Source organism: Palaemon carinicauda, chromosome 1 (assembly GCF_036898095.1).
Source record: "Palaemon carinicauda isolate YSFRI2023 chromosome 1, ASM3689809v2, whole genome shotgun sequence".
Classification (NCBI taxonomy): Eukaryota; Metazoa; Arthropoda; class Malacostraca; order Decapoda; family Palaemonidae; genus Palaemon; species Palaemon carinicauda.
Window position 1 is genome coordinate 199,584,236 of NC_090725.1, and position 10,138 is coordinate 199,594,373.

General features: G+C 41.1%; 1 protein-coding gene across 2 annotated transcripts in view; it reads right to left on the reverse strand.

Moving 5' to 3' along the window:
• Nucleotides 1–8,043, reverse strand: part of LOC137643947 (zinc finger protein ZFP2-like) — a 52,044-nt gene extending 44,001 nt beyond the window's left edge. Inside the window, exons 1-2 of one of the 2 annotated variants that reach the window (XM_068376738.1) lie at nt 7,812–8,043; nt 7,084–7,201 (exon numbers count right to left, since the gene is read on the reverse strand). The gene's annotated coding sequence lies outside the window, so the exon portion shown is untranslated. The remainder of the gene's footprint in view (nt 1–7,083; nt 7,202–7,811) is intronic. The other variant, XM_068376729.1, reaches the window with a different exon arrangement.
• Nucleotides 8,044–10,138: the final 2,095 nt, after the last annotated feature.

The window sequence follows — 10,138 nt, forward strand, 5'->3', positions numbered from 1 at the left end:
GCCGCATTGGTTACCTTCACGACCAGGACAAGCCCGCATGACAAGATACAAATAAGACCAAGCACGCCGGAGAAGAGAAAGCAAAAATAGTCAAAAGCCAGTTTGTTAACGATAGAGAGAGACTATGTCTGCACTCCACTGAGTCAAAAACAAAAGTGACGACATAGCACAGGTGTGTGTGTGTGTGTGCATGAGAGGGGTAGCAGGTACTACCCCAATTACCACACCCCGCTAACTAGCAGGGTAGTTATACTTTGCCAAAGTCTTATGGCTAATTTCCAGCTTAGCCAAAAATATATTCCCCATAAAGAGCAAAGGGTTTGTATGGAGTGTTGGAACAAAGGAAAACTTTGGAAAAATGTTTTCAGACACAGAAAAACAAGGCATAGTGTTACATATAGATGACTAGATTGGCCATATTTACCATTTTGTGGATACCATCCAAAGAAGCTACGAAACAGGACATAGCAGGAGATGAGGATATCACAGCAACAACATTAAAACCAAGCACCAGCAGGAGTTAATGCAGTTCAAGGATAACAAAATCTGAGCAACTAAAGAGGATTACTTCCTCTAACTGGAGATATTCCTCTTTTTGAAGACATTGAGCCACAGTTTGGACAAGTTCTTTGCTCTATTGATGCCTTTATCAATAAAGTAGATATAGCAACATCAGAACTATGCTGGACATAAAGATTATCATTGGTAAACAAATATTAAAAGGTAAGGCCAGACAAGATGTGTTTAGAGCTGTAGAATTCCAAAGTATTCAAACATGGCCGAAATTCCAAACATATCTTCGCAAGAAGTTCTAGTTTCCACCTGAATGGATTCAACTTTATCTGAATAGTTACCAGCTAAGCTGGAGAGACAAAAAATCCATCTACCAGTTCTACGTTTGCATCTCCCGAGAGAAGGATCACCTTTATAAAGGGGAACTTCATCCTTGAGGGCGTAAAGGATTCCTGTATTTGCTGTCGGATGGCAGGAGCTTCTCCCAAGCTCCATGGTACATCCGTTACATGAGCCTGATCCAATACCAATCGTCATGAGTCATATACCGGGAATGTTGTTAGTAGGAGAGAAAAGGAATTAACTAACAAGTGGCAGCAGAAGCACAGAGCCACGAAGCAAAGGTCATAACTGTCCTCCCATCAACATCGAATCTTAAACACCAGGCTCACTGAGGAACAGATAAAAGAACACAAGAAAACATCTGAACAAAACATCACCTGTCATAGTTGCCAAAGAAAAGGACATATCGCAGCACATTGCCACCAATGGAAAACACCCATCCACTTTTACAAATGTGGATGATTGGGGCATTTCGCTTGTGACTGTAAGAGTGTTCGATCCCCCAATGCGGTAGTAACAGCACCTTGTCAACCCTACAGTGAGGCCACACAGCCTTAAATCCCCCCAGAGTATTATCATTCATCTCAGATTTCAGGCCAAGGAGTAGTAGCAAACACTTTAAGATGGGCTTCAAGTCATTCTTACTAGAGAGGGATGAAGAAGGACATCGAACAGTTCATTAAAATATCACTACTTGTGTAACTTTTTTAAAGCTCATCATTTAAATATCCCGCACATATTTGACCACTAGTAAGCGAAAAATGAAACCGCATCAACATTTATTTGATAGAACTTCTGACAACCTCACACGAAGGGCATAGATACAATTTCATCCTTGTTGAAGCTCGGGCTTGATACACATTTTTGCAGCCTTTAATAGATAAGTCCGCATCAGAAGTCGCTAAAGCCCTGAGTGCTTTTGTTAAAAGATTCCGCTCCATACAAGAAATCGTTTAAGATTAGGGGACTGAGTGCATGCGTGAAATTATCAAATTTTTACAAGCGTAACTCAGTTGTACGGCATTAAACATTCCCCTAGTTTAGTGTACCGACCTAGTTACAATGGGCTAGTAGAGTCGTTATTAATTTTATAAAGTTTTTAGTAATTGATAATCCCAATAATCAAACAGATACGCTTCCAACACCGCCTTTAACAAAAGCATAGGTGATACCCCGTATTACTTAGTCTTCAAGCAGGATCCCCATTTATCATATGAAGTATTCACTAAATGAGATCAGTTACCCATATATAACATTAGTGACTTTCAAACATGTCACAAACATCAACAAACGAGCGTTCAAAGTAACTGATAAATTCCTTAAACACAAAGAAGAAATATAGGTTAATTTATAATCGAAGATTCAAAACTCACTCATGAAATTTAAAATTGGCAATCGCATGTATTTAAAGAGGTTTTTGAATCGTGAAAGCAAACTTGCAACAGTCAAATTATAATAAGCAGCATTTTTTGGCCAGCTGAAGTGCTTAAGCAAGGGGATTGTGGAATACCAAACACAGTTGCTGGAACGTTGGCTTTATTCAGCTTAAAGTTGTGGCAAGGTGTTGGCCAAGCAGGTACAGTGTTAGGGACTCAATGTTGCCAAGCAAGCATACAAACACCAGCAGTCACAGTTACCAATTCACACTACATTCACCCCCACTGAGAAGAAGAACATACAGTACAGTACACATCTGCATCATAACAAAACATGAATTCACTGATTTCACACCAACTGTAATTATTCTTACATCGCATTTGCATTACAAGGCTCACCTTATTGGCACTACAAATTTCATATATTACAAAACTCATGAGTACTTATTTTATTTGATAACTGGGCTCATTTCACATAAAAAAAAACACATTGGTAACAATGGGCCCTATAACTACTAATTCATAATAAACACATTGACATAAGGACACTTACCATAAAAAACACATTGGTAACAATGGGCCCTATAACTACTAATTCATAATGAACACATTGACATAAGGACACTTACCACCCATACTACTCCCACTCATCTAGGACAAAATCTGAGAGATAGCCTGGAGGGCGCCTAGTGCGACTTGAGCGTTGAGGCGCCTCTGAGGTTGGCGTTTCTGTGGGTGTTCCTTTCGACGGTACCTTTCCCGGGGTGGGCGGTTCTGTGGTTTGTTGCGGTTCGGTTGCGGGCTCCCTCCCCTGGTCTTGTTTTGTATCCACTTGACTTCTTTCCGTTCTCTGGCTGGGGTCTCCAGGTGGGAGGGTGGGTCCTTGATTAATGGGAGTCTTACCATTCTCTCGCATGTTGAAGATATGACGGCTTCCTTTATCGTGACAGGTGTTTGGACTGAATACTTTAGCTGCAGGAGCCAGGTGACGAGTCGACACAGTGGATTCCTTGCCGTCTTGGTGTGCAACACGAACCCATTGTGGGTTGACATGCAGGAGTCTAACTTCCTCGACCTCAGGTTCGTACTTGGATTTCCTAACCGTTTTCTTTAGAAGAGCTTGTTCATTTTCTGTCATCCACGATGGAGCCGCCTGCCCGTATGTTGCTTTCCTGGGGTGCAGGAACATGCGCTCATGCGGTGTTTGGTTCGTAGCGACGCACAGAAGGGACCTCATGCTGTGTAATGCTTGATCCAGGACAGCCTCCCACATTTCTATAGGGAGGGAGAGAGAAGCGAGAGCTAACCTTACGGTGCGCCACAAAGTTCCATTGGCTCTCTCGATCTGGCCATTGCCACGGGGGTTATACGCAGACGAGTAGCTTGTAGCCACTCCACGGTCATGAAGGAACTTTTGGTACTCTGATGACACGAAAGCAGGTCCCCTGTCTGAATGAATGTACTCGGGCAGGCCCCAAACTGAAAAGAGAGTAGACAAACATTTAATGGTGGTACTCGCTGAGGTGTCTTCTGTTGCAAAGGCGAACGGAAATCTGCTGTACTCGTCGATTATGTTGAGAATGTATTTGTTCTTTGAAGTGGACGGCATCGGACCTTTGAAGTCGATAGCCAGTCGCTCGAATGGCCTGGTAGCTTTTATCAATGTTCCTGTTTCTTTGGAGAACTTAGGTTTGATCTTAGCACAGGTTTGACATTTACGTATGACAGTCCGAGCTTCTTCAATGGTAAAGGGTAAGTTTCTCTGTCTTATGATGTGGGTCATCCTTCTGATTCCTGGATGGCACAGGTGCTCGTGAACCTGAGTCAGCTCATCTCCTTGAGTACAGGTAAGTGAAGCCACACATCCCGAGGCACGAGAGAGAGCGTCTGCTACTTGGTTCTTTGATCCAGGTCTGTATGTGATGTCGAAGTTGAAACAACTCAGTTCCAGCCTCCACCGCATTATTTTTTCATTCTTGATTTTGCCATGGTTCTTGGCGTCAAACATGAAACGCACCGATTGCTGATCAGTTATGAGTCTAAATTTACGTCCTAGCAGAAAGTGTCGCCATTTCTTGATGGCTTCTACGATAGCACATGCTTCGCGTTCCACTGCCGATTGTCGTTTCTCCGATTCTGAGAGCGAGCGAGAAAAGAAGGCCACTGGTTTTCCTTCTTGTGTCAATGAGGCTGCAACGGCGTCAGCAGAGGCGTCTGTTTCGACTACAAAGACTGCTTCGTCATCTATAGCAGCAAGTGAAGCTCGGGATATTTCATTCTTTAGTTCTTCGAGTGCTTGTTCTGCGGATTTGCCCATCGGGAAAGTTTTCACTCCGACTAAAGGTCGAATTTTCTGGGAGAAGTTCGGTACCCACTTCGCATAGTGGGATAAAAGTCCTAACGTTCTTTTGAGACTAGGGGTACTGTCCGGAGGGTTCATCTCCAGCAACGGACGCATTCTCTCCGGGTCAGGTAGGACTTGGTGATCATTCACTACATGGCCCAAAATTGAGATTGATGTTTGAGCATAAACACTTTTCTTGTCATTTATGGTAAGTCCATACTTCAATGCAGTTTCTTGAAAGCGTTTCAGATTTCTGTCGTGTTCTTCACGTGTGTGACCGCAGACCGTGATGTCATCTATGTAGGCGAACGTACCCTCTAGTTGTTCCTTACCAATAATTTCGTCGAGAACTTGCTGAAAGCAGGTAGCCCCATTGGTTACTCCAAAAGGCAAACGCGTGAATTCGAACAGCCTTCCATCCGCTTCGAACGCCGTGAATTTCCGATCAGCCATGTTCAAAGGTATTTGATGATATGCTGCCTTCAAGTCTATGGAGCTGAAGTAGCGGTAAGTAGAAATTTTCTCAATCATCTCGGTGATCCCTGGAACAGGATAAGCAATTAGGTTGGTGAATCTGTTTATGGTTTGAGAGTAATCTATGACTAATCTTTTCTTATCACACTGATCGACGACTACCACTTGAGCTCTCCACGAGCTGCGACTCGGTGTGATGATGCCCTCCTCTAGCAGCCTTTTTACTTCTTTCTTGATGAACTCGGAGTCCTCTTTGGAATACCTTCTGGATTTCACCTGTATCGGGTGACAGTCGACTGTCAGATTGTCGAAGATGGCTGGCGGTTCAATTTGAGCCGCTATCAGAGCACAAGGTGACTGGATGCTTAGCTCCAAAGGTGGTAGCATCCCACCAAAGTCTACGCTGACTTGCTTGTGTAACTGTAGGAAGTCATGTCCCAAAACAACTGGAGCCACGCAATCGTCCATCAAGTGCAGACAGAACTCAGGGTATACTCTTCCACTTACAGTTAAATCGTAATTGCAACACTTGTTAAGTTTCATTGTCTGTTTGGCATTAGCCATGGTTATGCTGCAGGCTGAAGAACGAGTCACTGAGTTCATAGCCCTAGCTACTTTGGCATCTATAAAGCTTTTAAATGCTCCAGTGTCGACCAGCCCGTCCAGGGCCTCCCCTCCATTCAGTTCTACAGGTAGGACAGTTTTGTAAACACTTCGTAGTGCAGGGGAAGCTGCAGTCACAGCGGCCCCTGTTAAGGAAGCAGGGATGGACTGTGGGAGATTGTCTGGGACTACTCCAGCTACAAGATTAGAGTTAGTTGATTTACCATTATTGTTCCATCGTTTTCTTTGCGACTTGCAGACACGAGCATAATGACCTACCTTCTGACAGTTGGAACACGAGGCTTTCTTGGCTGGGCAGTGGGCTCTGGGATGTAGGGATCCTCCACAAAAGAAGCACCTCTGACCGCTGACGGCGGCAGCACACTCACTTGGATTCAGGGAGTCACTCATTTCGATCGGAAAACTGTTGGGATCCATTTCGGGTTTTGCCTGATCATCTATCAATGCTGCCACTGTGGTATTGGTTTCACTTGCATAAGACGCTGAGAGCAGTTGAGCCATTTCCAGTGCAAGGGCTTGTTTCACAGCTGTGGATAAGTCCAAGGATAAGTTCTCTAACAGTCTCTGTCGGATTGCATTAGATGCCATACCCGTGATGTATGAATCTCTGATGGCCAGTTCTTCAGCCTGAGCGGCTGTACAATCAGTGAAGCTACATTCCGAGGCCAGACCTTTGAGGTTATCCAAAAAAGCGTCTAGAGTCTCACCACTCTGTTGCTTGCAGGTGGCTAATTTGTATCTGGCAAACACTTCACTTTTCTGTTTCACAAATCTAGCCTTCAACAGGCTTATGGCAGTGGCATATGTGGTGGCACTTTTGATTATCTTAAACAGTTTACAAGATACGTGAGCACGAAGCAACGCCAACTTATCTGGATTTAAGTCCGGGTTGATGGCCGCACAGAACGCCTCAAAGTTATCATGCCACATAATCCATTTGTCCTCTGCATCGGCTGATTCTGGGTCCACATCAATCGGGCTGGGCCTCAGAAACTTGTCCATGTTGAATATTAAGCTGAATAAATTGTGGAATACCAAACACAGTTGCTGGAACGTTGGCTTTATTCAGCTTAAAGTTGTGGCAAGGTGTTGGCCAAGCAGGTACAGTGTTAGGGACTCAATGTTGCCAAGCAAGCATACAAACACCAGCAGTCACAGTTACCAATTCACACTACAGGGATCATAGGTCAGCAACCCGTGAACTCCAAGGGTCATGACAACCCGCCACTCAACAAGCTACTGTTTCTCCATTAAACCTTTAAGGGCTCTTCCAGCTTCATTGAAGTTGTATTCCTAAATGAAGGATGAGGGTTTGCATTATGTGTTGGAACAAACCTAAGACAACCAGTTGGAAAAGTATATCGCTCATATATTCCTCTAAAAATTAAATTATCATATAATCACACTTACTTTCTCTTTCATACTCTGAAGACACTGCACTACAGAGACTCTGCTAGGCCCAGCCTTAGTAACTCATATTCCATCATGAAATGGACACCTTTTGGGGTGTATGTATGACAGCAGCCACCTGTATGTATTGTTAGGACTAACTTAGAATACCGCAATGTAAGGGGGGGAAGCAGGGGGGCGTTAGCAGCCCCCTCCATTAAGAAAGTAGGTAAGGACACAGCTTGTAGGTTAGATTAGGGGGGGGGGGGATAAGTTTAGGTTAGTTAATGTGCAATGTTAATCAATGCAAGAGGAACTGGCCGCTGTTATACAAAGGCTCCGGAAACACTAGGCTACCATTCGGAAGGCTGCACGAATTTTTGTTTTTTTTATAGTTAAGGACGGGACAATAATCTATATTAAAAATAGGGGTGCATGTATGATAGTGGCCACCGTATGTATGATTACGGCTAACTTAGAATACGGCAGTGTAAGGGGTGTCACAGGTGGGCGTTAGCCCCCTCCCCTTAGGTAAGTGGGTAAGGACATGGCTTGTAGGGTAGATTGGGGGGGAAAATTTAGGTTAGTTTATGTCAATTTTTAATCCAAACAGGAACTGGCCGCTGATATACAAAGGCTCCAAAATGAGTGTTTTCCTGTAGAAAACGCCCGCTTTCTTTTAGAATAACACTTATTTTCCCGTCTTCTTATATTGTACTTGTTAATGTTTAATTAAGGTTATAACTCACCATTATATATGAACCCTACTTGTATTCCATGCTGATGTGTCAGATTTTTTTTTTTTTACTTTAGGTTACAGAAGTTGTTTATTCCAACATGTAATATAGTAGAACATGCCAACTGTTATAGCGAAAGAAGATTTACTGAATGTCAACAACAACCTCAACGTCTAGTGAAATTTGTTTCTACAATCGGTGGTGGTCTGACCGTCTGCACCGTCTGTTTACTAGTACCTGTCTCTATAACACACTTTCGTGATAGTGTAAAAAATAGGTTCCCTTTTATTTGTCCAAATTTTAATCTGAGTAGGCACATATTAATTCTATATGCTCTTTTACATAGAGCCATAATAAAATCAATAAGATGATCGACATACCGAGTAGCAATATAAATTTATAGTAAATACAGGTAATACTGCTTAAATGATTTGTGCCTATTTTGTCATATGAAATATATTTTTCTAATTTACTTGAACTTATAAACTGAAATATGGAAAGATGAGACTTTGTAATTCAATTGCAAATATCTTATAATACTATAATATTTTCAGCTACGCCCTTTTGTGACAAGCTAAAGTTCCGTGCGTTATTCCTTAGATTTTTCTCTCATTTAGCCCAAATGTGATTCTAAGTTGTTTGCGCCTTCATTTCGATTATATGTTATCAATTGTAACCTACACCTAGTTAAGGTGTTCTTGCATCTCTCGGTCATTTTTTTCTTTTTTCTTTTGCATTACCATGAAATGTTCCATCTTCCCTTCTTTCGGTAATTAATTGAATCAAAACAACAAATCTACCCCATTGCCATTTCTTTTTTATGTCTTTAGTAATGTGTATTATGAGCACAATATGCACTTCCCATGCCGTACAGGTAGTCTACAAGGAACTACGCTGGTTAGAAAAAAAAGCCTTGTGACATCAGGCAAAAAACCCACTGAAACAAACCTTGAATGATCATTGTGATATTAAATAATACAGCTTAGAGAAAATGCAAATTAATTAACTCGTGTTGAATATGTATAAATTCAAACCATAAGTAACTTTAATGCGATGACTCATTAGATGAATATATTATAGTGATTACATCGGCATTGAACTTAAAAGTTTAAGGATTGTTTTTCTGGCCTGTTATACACGGGTGTGATTTCCTGACATTCGACAGTAAATTGTAGTAACAGCAAAATCATATTTTTTGGAATAATTTTTATGTGATCATTTACAATTTGTGTGCAATGACTATCATTAAATGCCGGTAGACCTACTTGATGAATTTATCAAAAGCATAGTAGCGATGTTGATTCTTTTCAATAAATTATTTCTCAATATTGATCAAGTTAGGGCTATCGGTTATCTAACCCTATATTTTTAGCTTACGATTTAATATATATATATATATATATATATATATATATATATATATATATATATATATATATATATATATATATATATATATATATATATATATATGTATGTATGTATGTATATATATATATATATATATATATATATATATATATACATACATGTGTGTGTGTGTGTGTGTGTGTGTGTGTGTGTGTGTGTGTGTGTGTGTGTTGTGAAGAATTTTTCTTGACTTCTTCCTTTTGTATTTTGGTCTCAATCCCAATATTGATGTTACCCCATAAACTTTCGCTCCCTCACTTGCTTTACGTTTTCTTTACCAAAACATCGGGAGAACTATATTAAAGTCAGGGTTAAACCGTCTCTGCGTTACTGCGCACATTCATGACGTCATTGGTAACTGTTTGTAGAAGAAAACGAGGAAAACAAGTTTTAGGGTCACTATAGTAGGTGTTTCCCCCATAGCACACTTTTCTTTCTTTCGTGACCGCGGATGATAACTTTTCCCTTAATCTTCAGGTACTTTGTTATTTGAAGATTCGAAAGTCCATATGCCCTTTTAAATGCCCCCCAGCATTGTTAATCCGTGCCAAGTGTCTCTCACAAGGTAAACATGATAGAACCCTTGCATTTGTTTTTCTTTTATTACCTACTCCAGTTTTTTCTTTGTTTTTATTTTCTTCTCTGTTTTTTTGGTTAAGGACATAATAAAATTCTGTTTAAAACTTATACTTTTTAATGAAAATACACATACACAAAAATAAATGTTGTCTGTAGGTTTAAAGTGGAGGCTACAGACCCTAGCATGTTTAACATTAACTGCATTGCGATTGCAAAACTGAAGCCATTTCTGTTGCAGCTCCTGATCTCTACAAAATCGATGAAATTTCACATTTTGGTCTTCCTTTCTCCTTTGACTTGATCTGCAGTTATACACAGAACAAGTAGCCATGACTCCCCAGGACCCAGAG